The 13,995-nt window shown below is 47.8% G+C and overlaps 2 long non-coding RNA genes across 5 annotated transcripts in view; both read right to left on the bottom strand.

The window, feature by feature from the left end:
* Positions 1 to 1,449: 1,449 nt before the first annotated feature.
* Positions 1,450 to 3,375, bottom strand: LOC118256343 (uncharacterized). The gene is made up of 3 exons (XR_004781206.2): positions 2,930 to 3,375; positions 1,995 to 2,048; positions 1,450 to 1,808 (listed from the first exon to the last, which is right to left on the bottom strand). It is a non-coding gene; the product is annotated as an uncharacterized LOC118256343 (long non-coding RNA).
* A 3,940-nt stretch (positions 3,376 to 7,315) lies between these two features.
* The window catches only part of LOC118256337 (uncharacterized), a 32,797-nt gene continuing 26,117 nt past the window's right edge, over positions 7,316 to 13,995 (bottom strand). For 3 of the 4 annotated variants that reach the window (XR_007708122.1, XR_004781200.2, XR_004781205.2), the window contains one exon: positions 7,640 to 8,337. This is a non-coding gene — a long non-coding RNA (uncharacterized LOC118256337). Of the gene's footprint in view, positions 8,338 to 13,995 lie in introns of all 4 variants that reach the window. The other variant, XR_004781201.1, reaches the window with a different exon arrangement.

Consider the following 13,995-nt stretch of genomic DNA (forward strand, 5'->3'; position numbering starts at 1 on the left):
TATTCTATGATTCCGTGATATGAATGTCTGTAGGATGATTATCTAGATCTGCAAGCATTACTGATCCCATAAGCCAACAACTCCCTGACCCCAAGAAAATATGATTTCTTCTTTGCTGGGCAGAGAGCCTCTCTTACAGTAGCACCCTACATCCCCTTTTACCCCAGAACACACTACCAGCTTACACCTCACACACATCTCTCTGGGCCTACAAGCATGCTAGTTACTTCCACCATCAGCAACCATATCCATTTTAGCTTCCACTTAAGCACTAAAGGAATCTTCTTATCTCCTTCTCCCTGTCTGATTATTGTGTTTGGTTAGATTATGGCTTTCTGGTTCATGTCAGATGAACATAAGCTTCACAGATGGGTGGTGAAGAGTCCATAAATGAAATTATAGGTTGGGCAAAGTCAAAGTAATGACTAAGTAGCCACAGGTCAGACTGGCCCAAAGAAGAACAACCTTCTTAAGTGACTTCATATACAGCTGGTCATGCTTAGCTTGGGAATAGCCTCACTGCTTCAAGAAATGTGAGAGACTGTATCTGACGTATCCCCTTCTAGCTCCCCTGAACTCTATCCTTTCTCCCTGGAGCCCAGTTTCAGTCACAGATTACCCGCGTGCCAACTTGGACTGAGTGCAATAGTGGGTCAGGAGAGGGTGTAAAGAAACAATGCAACAACACAAAAGGCCCAGTCATGGGACTAACTGGGGAACCAAGGACTGTACAGGCCAGGCCAGATGAGATGTGCGTGTATACATGTCCCTTGGCAGCTAAGACTGCCCCACCTTGGTGCAAATAGCAGGGCTGAAGGTGGGACATTGCTGCCTCAGGTTGTGTCAAAGGACAAAGCTGTGAGAGCATGTTGCACCTTTGCCTCAAAAGCCCATGCAAACATTTGGAGGGAATTTGCCTTGGCACTTTCAGAGCCCACGTGCTATGTAAATGGTAGCAGGTGTCTACAAAGCTGAAAATAAGCTGGTATTTTGCAACTGCCTACTCTTGTATGCCCAAAGTTCCAACAAGAAGCACATCTGCTGTGGGGATGAAAGGACCCCCTTTAGCCACACGGGTGCAATGCACGCAGTGAGGGTCACAGAACAGGGGGTGGCTGTGTCCCTGTGCAGCTACAACAAGCCTCAGCCAGCCGTATACTTATGCCTTTTACAGGCATCAGGAGCACAACATCCTAAGGCAAGCTTCCCAAAACTTTGAAGATACTTAGACTAAGGGAGAGGGGATGAGAGTTTCTTTGGGCTGTCTCTGATATGAATTTGGATGAAGAGCTTCAGTTAATACCAAGCACACCAGCTTGTACAAGCATAACTTCTTTTATAAAGATTCCTGCAAAAATATCAGAGGATGTAAAGTGTCATTACTACTTAGATATAGCATTTTCAGACAAAAATTTCACAATGCTGTGTTATCTTTAACTAATTAATCTGAATTATTTCTGTGAAGTAGAAAGGTGACATGGATATGGCTCACTTCACCCCAGCCCTGAAGTGTAGTCATCGCTAGTGTGGAGAACGTCAGCTGCATCATAGCACGCAGAGATCTCACCCCCGTTTAAAAGGAAGTGAAGACTATCATCTCTAGTTAAATTTCACAAGGAGCGTAGGAGGTCAGGAAGCTGTGTGCATAAACTCAGACTGGACCTGGCAAGGCTAAGATCTGCTTTGCAAGACAGCTGTCACTCTGTCACAACAACATTTCTCAGAACTGCTGGCGGTCCGGGCAGCGAGGCAGGTCAGAGTCCACGCATTGCAAGAGCTTTGGTTTCTCAGTCAACAGCTGGATCAGCCTGGAAATAGATCTCAAGGAAAAATCCTCAGCACCGTGCCAGGCTGCTGACAGCCCACATGGGATGGAGCAGTGCCTGTTTGCATCATGCTCCTTCCCCGCCAGCACAGCCACACGCACTCTCAGGGTAGGAGCTCTCTCTGGAAAGTCCTTCCCTATTTAGGGCAGGATTTAAGCTTGCACTTACCTGGAAGTAAGTGCACTCTTGTTCCAATGCTTCCCCATCTCAGGTCAACAATTTCTGCAACAGCAACAGACACAAGGAGATTAATGAAAGCAGCAGTGCCTCACATGATTAATAACAATTCCGTATCAACAGCCAGCAGGTGAGGAAACACAGCAGCAAAATTCTTCTGCCCATGCAAAGCCAGCATACAACAACTCCTGCCTGAAGAAGAGAACATATGTACTGAATCCATTCATTTCAATGAAAGGAAGGCAGAAGGGAAAGTGTTAATTATTCTTTGTGGGATGAATGAAATGCACTGTACAATTAGCACCTTCTGTGCTCCCGCCTAATGACAGGCTTAACTTAAGAGAATTCTCCATACTGTCCTACGTATCACCTTTCCTTTGACATTATCTTCCTTTTCTTGGCTCTCTACCTAGAATTTTAATGAGATCTTAATTGTTTTTCCATCAGCTGCAAGGATTTCAAACCCAAGTCATATGCTGGTTGTCATTTTGCAGAAAGTGGTACGGGGAGCTGTAGAGATGTTCTCTTGCTAAAAAGGAGCAGGAGGCAGCCCCCACACCTCCCACTGCATCCCGGGGAAGGGCTGTCTCTGTATTTCCAGTGCGGGCCTAGAGACTACAGCTCGGTGTTTTTTCACTTACACAAGGAGGACTGGAAAAATCTGTCACGCACGTGACCGTCACCACCTCCCTGCGACTCCGCTGGCTGCAAGGAGGCTCGAGGTTGGTTTCTGTGCCTGCCTTGCTAGGCTGGGTGAGCAGCACAGCCCTTTGCTGCACACAGCCAGGGGGCTTGTTGTGCTGAATGAGCTGTACATCAGCCTCCTTTCTGTCCTTCATCATCTACTAGTCACTTGCACACTCTCTTCCTTCATCATTCAAGTCATTTTTGGCAATGCAACATATTTCGAGCATAGATATACTTACTTTTCTTGAACCTTTTCAAGGGCACTTCTGAAGATGTCGCAGATTCCCTGAAGCATCAAGAGAAAGTAGGATGTTGCAAGTGCAACTGGAAGGAGCTCGCCATCTGTCCTGACCCCAGGGGGTGAGAGGGCACCCATGGTGCAGCGCTGGTATGCAGAGAGATGCTACGTGCTAGGATTACTCTTTATGGTCATTGGACCACATTAATTTATTGCAGAGTGGTTAGCCCAGAGCTTGCTACCAAGGTATTTCAGCAGATTGTGCTGCCTGTGGGAGCCTGGCACTAGGTGCGAATGCAGAGGCAGAAGACAGCTGGACAAGGAGCAGCAGTGTTGTCCCCTGAGCACTGAAGCTTGCCTGAGGCTGGCAGGGCACATCCAGGCACAGAAAGGGAAGCCCAGTCTCTACACAGGGCTGTAAAGTCTGCCACCCTGCTGCGAAGGGCCAGGAGCCTAAAAACAACAAGGACCGATTACCATCGCTCACTTCATAGCTATCCACAGCCCTGTTGTAACTTACAACCAGTCTCTGACAACAGTCTGGGGATTATGTCAGCCAACAGCAGCATTTTAGAGATGAGGAAGCTGAGGCGCATATTGCTGGTCCACAGGGCATGGAAGCAGTGGAAAATATGACTTGCTGAGGTTTTAGAGAAAACTGGCTTCAGGGCTAGGAAAAAAAACTCCGCTTCCCACTCTGAGTCCAGTGGTCCCCAACTGGACAATGCTGCACAGACTAGCCAGTTGTGTTTAACTAATGCTTAGATATTTTTGTTATTCGTCCATGCACTTAATATTTATTAAAATATTTCTAACAGCCTTTTTCCTGCTCCATTTCAGTGCATGGAGCATACAGTGACAGCTTCCATGTAGCTGTCTCCCATAATCACATCTTCTGCCCTCCCAAAATATCTCTCTCCCTTATGGGAAGGAGTATGGAAGTAATAGCATCTTTTATGACATAGCTGCTGTGTGACAACTATGTGGTTTCCATCTACACCTTACTCTTGTTACAGACATTCACTTTTTGACAGCTAGATTCTTCCCTGTTGGGCTTCAGTGCCAATCCAAATCTCAACGAAGTATAAGAAAACAAATTAATTAGTAGTCACTGGAGAGTCTGAACATTGCCCGGAGATATACATTGAGAACTAAATAAGAGAAGCCTCTAATGCTTATTAAGGATTTGAGCTCGCCTGGTTTTTATTTGCAAAGACATGCCTCCTGCGACCAGGGACTGTGGGCGGCTCTGCAACTGGAAACCCGGTCAGGGCTCTGTAATGAGATGGGCCAGACTCTCCACATTAATATCCGAGGGTACTAGCAGTGAAATCCCTGTAGGGACAGAGCGATACCCACTTTGCCATCCTTAGAGCATCACAGCCATTCATACAAGAATGTTGGTTTTGTCCACAAATAGGAAGGCATCAAATAAACTGATGGGGCCTGGGAAACTTGCCTTGCTCCTTCTTTCTTGGGCTATATTTCATTAGCCATGACAAATATTTAAATTAAAGCAAACACTGCAGATACGAGTGGATTTTTAATTCAGTGACAAGACACGCTGCCTTCAGGACCTCTTTCATGTCCATTATAAATAGAAAACCATAGCACTGCAAAACTAAAATCAGCGCTGACAGTCCAGCTCTTGCCTTCTTTAAAGAAATTGCCAAAATGTGCAAAAATTTAAACATTCAGAGAGATAACACGCTGCTCACTCAATGCACCTCATCTGTAATTTACAGCTTGTTATTGCTAGCAACATTTGAATACTCCTTACTTGCTTAAAAATGTGTCCCATTGCCTAAAGCTTTCGGCAGATCATCCAATTTCCTAACAAGGCAGTAACATGCAATTGAGTGCTGCCACTGGAGCAGAACAAAATAGGTTCCCGTTGTATCCTAAGTGTGGGGCTGCTCAGTCTGAAGTCAAAATGTAAAGGTCCATGCAGGGTTGATGCATTTGTCATTCCTTACGTACCCAGGTGAACTCCTCTTTCAAAGCTTTACTTCTCAGCGTGGGAGATAGGCAAAAGGGCCCCCACTGCCAGATACTTTCCTCCCTCCTTCTGCTAGGAAAAATGTGATACTTCAAATAAAATGCAAAATCCCAAATATTTCAATTTGGAAATTCCTCTGAAAGTTTTATGACAATTGTGGTTTGGGTCCCTCATGTTCCCCATTCCCCTTTGCTCACCTGTCTCCCTCTCCGAGCTGCATTTTCTGGTTCTGTGTACCTTACGGCCAGAGGAAAGGATGTTCAACTTTTTCTACACCAAAAATCTTTCAACAGCCTTCTGAAAGCAAAAGCCTTTCACAAACAACCCCAAATTAAACTGAAAAATAGTCTCACTTGAAAAGTAAGCAAACAAACAAAAATCCCTGAACAAGCCCTATCTTGTGAAAGAATGACCCTGCATGATTAAGCAGTGATATCCCCAGGGACTGGACAGCTTCCCAAGGGATTAAAAGCCCTTTCAACATAATTCCCTCTGTGACCGAAACCAAAATGTGAACCTAGCTCTTTGGAAGTGAAACTCGAGTCTGTTCACCCCGGTAACCCCGCAGTAAGGCACCGCGTGAAGTGCTTGGATTTCCAGCTGACAACTTTCTCCGTCCCTTGGCAGAGAGCTGCAGCGCTGAGGGTGTCTGTGCCGAGGAACCTGCAGAGTCCCAGCCCGGCTGCCTGCTTTCCTCCTCCCAGGAGATCATTTATGAACCTCATTACCAAATGGAGAACGTAGCTGCAGACGTTGTTCGTGGGGGTATTCTTCCACACAATGTGCAGGGCTCACAGGGTGTGCGTGCGCCTTCACTGGCTGTAGGAAAGGCTGCGTGGGTCAGTTTGGGAAAGTGCTTCAGATCCTCAACTTCAAAGGCAGGGAGAAAATCTCCAGCAGATCCGGCACTCTGAAAAGCTGCTAGACCCACCCAAAACAAGGCAAAGAAAGGACATCATGAGACCCTGTTCATCGTACATTTTTTCCATTATTTCCGAAAATGATAACATGCCTTTGCCTGCGTTGCAGAAACCTCTGAGACAAATCTGTCCTCAGGTCAGAGGAAGTGGTGACATAGCAGCGAAAAATGTCAGCTTTCCATTCAGTTCACATCTGTGCGGTTCCCACTGCTAAGGCCAAGATTTTTTTTGAGTCTTTAATTTTAATCATGCATGCAGAAAATGAAAACTATGTAGCACACTCCCAGCAAGCCAGAGCAACAGACGCTGTGTCTCCTCGTTCCTACCACTGGTCTTTGGGGCCACACCATTCCTGCCTGTTCAAGAGCACAGCTTTACTGACAGGGTACACAACTTGACAAGTAACAAGTACGACATGGTGAAGGAATTTTCTTCTGTCTCTCTTTTTTTCTTTTTAGTTGCACTGAATGTATATAAACAAATTATATTTCTGACCTTGCCAGCAGATGAGCTTTTCCATCTGGGAATAATATTCCATTTAAACTAAGGGGTTGGAAGCCCTTTGCAAGAGACATGCAAACCTAGCATGGACACAGCATTCTCATACGTACTGTAAAGAGAGAGAAAAGAGAGAGAAAGACTAAGGAACCTACAAGGGCTTTTCCACCTCTAGCTGCTTTTGGCTTTCTTGGAGAGAAACCAGTTAGCCTTCTTCCTGAAGCGATGAAAGCCTGGCTTCTCTGCTCTGGCATAGCTTGATGCTGGGAGAAATCGGAGGGGCAAAGCAACTCAGAACAAGCACTTGTTCCTCCTCCCCCTTACTTTGAGGAAGATGCTCCCCCAGCTTCCACTGCGAGGGGATGTGGGGAAGATGTGCCCCCTCCCCACCTCAGGAAGTAGATGCTTTCGCCACCATTTCAATGTACCAGCGGAACTGCCCACCCAGGCAGAACACACCATACCTTTCAGATGCTCCCCGAACTAGTCAACTTCCTCAGTGTTTATTTTTTGGCTTTGGAATGACACCATAAACTACAGGCAAAGCCACTTTTTTTTTTTTTCTTTTTTTCTTTCTGGAGGAGTCCTTACTTCAGTGCATCCCCATCACAAACCCTTCATAAACCCTGTGGTGTAAACCCCTGAAAATCGTTCTCTGTTGTTTCCTAACAATGACATAAAACCAGGGCACAGCACAATTAGTAAGAAACCACACGTATTAAGCCTCCCTAGGTAACCACGTGTGTGACTTGTGACAAGTTCCCACAGATAACACTCACAAACCCACTGCAGAGCCCTTCTGCGTCTGTAGGGGTGCAGTAGTCCCAGAGTCAGCCATGGGCCACCTTGGGCTGTTCACAGAGAAGGGAAAACAGGAGGAGGTTACAAGCCAAGAAGTTTTTTTTGTTTTGTTTTGTTTTTTTTTCCTCCACAATCCCCTGACTAGATAATCTCATCTTGTTAGAATTACCTTGATAACGAATAATCTATGCTGCTCTTGCTTCGTAGGTTATTGTTCCCTTGCACAGCACACACTTCTTTTACGAAATTTTCTGTTGAGATAAACTTCCAGCAAAGTTCAGCAAAAAAAAAAAAAATCACGTCAGGGTCAATCGGTGCCCTGGGGATAGGGGGAAGGGGTGTGCATTTTTTCCCCAGCTAAGTACTTTGTAAAAATTCAGCAAAAGAAATTCACTTTACTTTCAGTCAACATACAAGTTCTTTGTATGTTTTTTTTTTTTTTTGGGGGGGGGGGGGGGGTGAGGACTGAAATTGCTTAATTTCACTGAATCAATCCATCTTCTGCCAGTCAACAAGAGCTTTCAGCTCAGACAAAGACTGAAATAAAGCATACCAAATAAAAACCATGGACATGTAATTGTCATTTCCCAAAAGATTCTTTCAGTCCCAGCTTCTCAGAAAACTAACCAAGCATTAAAGCTGCTGCCTCTCAGGGAAACTAATTATAACTCAAAGAAAAAAAAAAGAAAAAAACAACACAACCCACACATCTAACTGAAAATATAAAGGATAATTAAGTCATTAAAACTAACAACATTTCAGATGGCAAAAGAATCACAAGGCAAGAATGGATGTGTTGGACACCATCAGGCTCCCATCAGATTATTCACAATAAAACTGCAGCCGTCACCAAAAGAATCTAATCCTTGTGTGTTTCCACTGATAGGGCTCAGATGTGTGCGCTGGTATTCTTTAGCCCCAGCAGAGCCGAAAGTGTCAGCAATTCATTGTTTACTGTCTGGACTGAATTGACTCTTCGAGCTCCTTAATGACACACAGGCGGCCAACGCTCCATCCACCGAGGCATGCTGATCGCCATCCAAGTGAGGATAAGCTTTCACACGGCTGCAGAGGAGGCTCCTCCTCACCCAGGACGAGGAACTGCTCACAAAGCCCCTATTTCATCGGTGCAGCTCCATCGCAGTGGTGTGGGCACAGCAAAACAATCGTCCTTTGAAGAAAAACGAAGTCCTGGAAGGGAAGGAGAGGGGTGGGTGCTGCGAGTACCGCGAGGCGGCAGGAGGTAGGTATGTTTTCTGGCCATAACGTGTCGTGAATCAGAGCGGCTATCTCTGTCAGTATGATTGCGCAGCCCCAAAGAAATCACGAGAGCATATTTTCTGAATAACTTTAATAATTCCCTGTTCTAACCTTGTCAACAAAGGACTTGATAAAACAAGTTGTTCTGCGAGCAGCTGAACTAACAAAGCTCAGTTTCCTACGGATCGCTGCTATGCCCCTTGCACTACCGCTGACGTTAGTCCCGCTTTCTTCCCAGCACCTTCTCCCTGCTTCAGCTTCGGGGTCACTCTGGACCCCTCAGCCCTCACCCTCACCACAACATTCCCAGTTTTCCTGATGTTTGCTCCTCCTTCAGACTGTTTTCTCAGGGATGTGGCTCTCAGCACTCAATACCTTCTAGATCCCTCCCTTGTTGCCATCACCTCTGCACCACAGTGCTCCCACTTACTTCTATTTCCCATCCGACACCCCACAGTTCCCTTCCCATCCCTTACACGTCTCCAGTGACATCTCCCACAAAAACTTCACCCATATAAAGCCATTCAAACAACAGGGCAGATGGTTTCTCTACGTCGACTAGTTGGGACAAACAGAAAAGGCAATGGCTGAGTGATCACAGCTTCACCTTCAGAGGACATTAATCGAGCCTTTGGAAAATTTCCAGCAGTCCTCGTGAAATTCATAAAAATCGCGATGTCTCTGAGATGCTTCCCTGCCTTTCCAGATTGGCTAAAATTTGCTGACAGTTTGGAAGTTACGGGGAGGAGCAGGGGGGGGCCAACAGATGGACAGACAGCCACGGAGACCATATAAGCCTCATTTCCCCAGAAAAGCAGCCTAAAAATAGAAGAACACAGGGGCTGGCAGGTTCAATTAACACAAGCAGGCAAGGATTTCAACTGCGAGGGCTGGCCTGTGAACCTTCTTACTGGCCTTGCTGCTGCACGAGAGGTTCAGGTCCCCCTTCTGCGTCGTGGCTGCAGGAGCCCGCAGACTCTCACGTCCTAGACAAAAGACACCCTTTCCCGCTGCTTCTTGGCATTAGGCAAGATCTGCCTCTAAGAGAGGCACAGAAATCTCTTAGACTTGCCCTGCAGTTTATGGTTTTTTTCCCCTTCTCTGTTTGTTCGTATTTAACTCGGAGAGCTGCAGGCTGGATAAAGGCATTAAGACCCGTGTTCAAAACAATGCCTCATGTACTAAGGGTATAGCTCGCAGCCGTGATGTCAGTGGAAAGACTCTCATTAAATTCAGTCGGAGTGGCAACTAATTGGGCTTCAAAACCCTTGGTGGGTGTCAGAGCATCTCCTGTGGCTGAGGGCCATTCAGCCCCAGGGGAAGCTAGGATGTCTGCCCGAATGCTGCCTTGGGTTTCTTACACCCCAGCCTCAGGTCAGATGTAGTTTCCCTCAGTAACACAGCAGCACACGACCTTTCAGACACTCCCTTCTCCATTAAACGAGCCGCTGGAGGAATCTGTCCAAGTCAAGTGAAATTTACCCAGCGGAAAAAGCCAGCACAAGTGCCATCTAAAATTTACCACGAAATGCCCCTGATAAGTGGTGACCAGACCTTGTTTGTGCATGGGTCTGAATTTAATTCCATATAAATATCAGAGGTGCTCATCCTGTGGGCTCCTGACATATCTCACACACACAGATCTAGCGATTTTCGGGTGACCCATTATTAACCTTTCTGGCTCTGTGATGGCAGCAGGGCAATGGAGAGACTGCACGGATAACTGCAGCAGTATGCAAGGACAGCAGAAACTAAAATCACTGTATTTCATTTAATAGTGCTTAATCTTCTGCCCAAGGAAATTAATGTCACAGAAAAAGATGATCTGAGATAGCAAACTGCTGGGAGAGCTCAAATCTTTTTTTGATCTGCTGCGCTGCTCCAGGCAGGCTTTTTCTCAGGCCGTGCCGTGCAATCACACTGGGGCATTCTTGAACTTTTGGTGACCCTAAAATTGCCCTATTTAATTGTTTTGCAGACGCAACCACCTTACAAGGGCCCGAGCTTTCCCCAGTGGTCTGGGCAGACCTCAGAGCCCTACAGAGGCTGTGAGACTCACCCTCGCAGCCCCCCCGGTTGGGTTAGTGCCCTGCCGAGTGCTCCAGAAGCCAGAAGCCACCTCCTGCTCTCCCTTCCCCAGCACCTCCAAGCAGCCCCAATGCACCAGGTGCCTGCTCGCACCCCTCCGAGCAGCTCCTCAAAGCTTCCTCCCTGCTGCTGCTCCTGCAAAGCGTTGCCTACAGGGAAGGAAGGGGCAGATGTCGAGGTCAGCCCACGATCAGCAGCCAAAAGCCCGAATTTCTCCTACTGCTGTTATGGTTGCTTCAGCTTTTCCGCAGCTGTTAGCGTCACTGACTGCTGCACCTTGTCACGCATTGAAATTTTGAAGGCAGGCCTGCTCTCTTGATGGTTATCCGCAGATCTTCAATGCACAAAGGCACTACAATGGCACAAACAAATATTAAACCGTAAACCTGAAGAACAATCAGAGGGCCATGGATCTGAAGGCAGAAAGCCGCACCGAGAGGCCAGAGCAGCCCAGGTGCGGGCCCCCAGTTGTGCCAGGAGGGATCCCTGCCCTTCTGGGGGAGCTGAGGTTGGGGCAGACAGGTGAGGAGCTGCTGTGGGTGGTAGCAGGAGCTCGTGGGGCACAGAGATGAGCAACGGCATGGGGAACAGACCAGCAGCCATGTCAGAGACAGAGGGCTGGTGAGGAACTGAGCCCACAGGAGATACAAGAGAAATTCAGGTTCTTGCAGAGATCTCTGCGGTGATAAACAATCCTGCCTCAGCAAAACTGCCTTCTGCTGTGGGTATTTCAATGGCACAATAGCTTCGGAAAGGATTTCTGCTTTTCTCTTCTCCTTTGATATTTTTCCCACCAACCTGATATAAAACTTCATTAAGATAAACTAATTGATGCAGGAAGGAAGAAAACACAAGCACCTTGACTTCTTGTGAGATCTGCCTGGGGGATGAGACGAAGGGAAACCAGGAGCTAAACTTAGCTAGGGAAAAGGAAACAGGCTATAAAAACTGTTGTCAGGTGCAGAGGAACCTCTTGGGAGCTGCAAGGGTTTTGTCTTTCTAAAAGGAGAAGTGCGAGCAATTAGAAAAATGGTCACAACGTTATCTATTTTCAGGGAAATGGATGAATCCTCCGTTTTCCAGGTGGCAGAGATCTGTGAAGATGACAGCTGTACTTTTTTAGAAGTTGAGTTTGGGTAGTTATGCACCAGGGAAAGCTGCTTTCTTCTGACACCGTGAGTATACCACGAGCACTCATTTTCTGCAGGCATCAATGACAAGAATCTCATGCCTTCCTCCTCCTTAGCATGTTCCCTGGGCCATAAATAGTGGGGACAGCCATTCAGGAAGATCGTGGGGACACCGAGCAAGTTTGTGTAGTAGCAGCTGGGAATTTCCTGGTCGTTCGGAAGGAACCCAAGCCTACCTGGAAGGCACCCAGATGCAGTGAAGGAAAGCAAGACGTGTCAGCAGGCTAGCAGGGAGCCGGTGCTCCCAAAGGTGTCCCACCCCAAAAGCACCCTGACAAAATTCCATAACGACTCAAGAGCCAGAAAATGCCCAAGCTGGATGAAAAGCTAAGGGAGAAGAGGGCATGGGGGAAGGAGACATTTCCGCAGCACTCAAGTGCACACTGGATGAATGCTTCACCAGAAACCTCAGCACATCTCCTCTTGCTGAATGCTCAGATCAGCCCCACAGGAAATGCCGAGAGCTGAATAGCCTCTACTTCTTCTACGTCAAACTCCCAGGTAACACCAGCAGCACTACAAAGCCCCTTTGAGAGCCCTCACTGAGGCAGAAATTTTCATCTTTGGAGAGAGCCAGCAGCGGGAGTTCCAGAAAAATCAGGCCAAAAGCAGTTTCCTTATAAATAGCAATAATATCAGAAAGTCTCCCGGACCTCAAAGAGAAACCAGTGGGCCAAGGATCTGGCCGTTGGGCTGCACCGGTCCAGGGCATTGCAGCTCAGGATATGAATCATGGAAGCAAGGCAGTCACATCCTGTTAGGCGAGCGCTGTTTGTTTTTCCTGCTCCTGCAGCCCTGGACCTCTGTGCCGTGCCTGCCACCGAGGCTGCCAGCTGCGGGGGCTGCAAGGTGGACGCCTGTCAGCAGGAACGGGGCTGCACTCACCGACTCGCTTCCCTGCGGCTCCTGAGGTGGCAACGTGGTCAGAGAGCAGCCAGCAACCTGCAGGTCAGGAACCTCTCGTGGTGCTGGCTGCTTTTCTGGAGAAGAGAAGGCAAAGCACGGGGATGCACTGCTCTCATTTGGTGAGCTCTCCGTGGCCACTGGCCTCACCTACAGGTGAACGGTTGGCCAAAACCAGCAGCTGAGGAAAACCAGGCTCCCAACCAAAGACCGAATGAGGAAGCCCTGGCTAACTTCAGCACCGCAGGAACTTTACCAGTGCCTTCCTCAGGACCGAGGTTTCCTTGCAGGGCTGCTCTAACACCTTCCCAACCACTACAGCTTTGCAGGGAGCCAGCAGACCTAACACAGGTGACGCTGTTTTTCCAACGAGTGCCCTTATTAACTGCGACACCGCAGCTCGTCCAGACAACACAGCTGTGCAAAGGTCACCTTGAAAGGAATTGTACAGAAGATCCCAGTGCCTTTCTCAGCTATAAGATGCAATTAAAAATATATTTCTTTAAATAGCTCCCAAGGCTGTGTCCTCACTGCTGCAGGAAGGCAGACATTTAGAGGACTCTTGTTTCTTTGTCAAGATCTTCTTCAAAAATCCTATTAATGCTTAAAAAGCTCTCCTTTGTGAAATCAGCCATTTAGAGCAGAAAGGTAGCGGGACGTGCACAAGCAAGAAAGCTCCATCAGAAGCAAGCCTTAGGTTAATTGGCACACACAGCAGAGACTGGATAAGGCCCGGGTTTCTGTAAGGAGACAACTGTGCAAGGTCTCCAATCCCAGACGCATTAAGGTCCAGCCTCCCTGCCATGCACATAACTTCCCCTGACCTCAGCAGGACTGAGCCCAGAGCATGCACCCCTTGCAAAGCCCTTCTGCTGCCCTCGCTCCAGCACAGTGGGCTCAGGCATTCAGGGACCTGCTGTGACCACTGTGGCTTCCCACAGGACCTGCCATCACTTGCCCCAAATTCTCCTTCGGGAGGTCCAGATATACCAGTCCTCTGGGGGCTCCCCACAGGCTGCCCTTCCCAGGGAGAGACCATAGCACAAGCACAGCTGATAAACCGGTGGCATTAAGAAAAGCATTATTTATCCTAAAAGCTCTGACCACAAGGGCCAAACAGCATTTTCTAAAATCAAAGGGTCACCTGCACCAGGAGCAGCATCTTCACCTCTGCTGTCTGCTTCCTCGGGCCATCTAAGGTTTGTAACTTTACGAGGTCAGCAGTAAGAGTTTTCTAGCCCAGTCTGCACTGCATCAAAAAGTCTCAACGAATTGTGCCAGATCACCTACAAGCCACTGGAACGGCTGGCCCAGGGTGGCGTGAGACACTGCCATTCCCCAGGCACTGAGCACTGGCCCAGCCGTTCCCAAATTCAGGGTCATGACCCCGTGTGGGTTGCAGGAATTG

The sequence above is a fragment of the Cygnus atratus genome, chromosome 3, assembly GCF_013377495.2.
Source record: "Cygnus atratus isolate AKBS03 ecotype Queensland, Australia chromosome 3, CAtr_DNAZoo_HiC_assembly, whole genome shotgun sequence".
Classification (NCBI taxonomy): domain Eukaryota; kingdom Metazoa; phylum Chordata; class Aves; order Anseriformes; family Anatidae; genus Cygnus; species Cygnus atratus.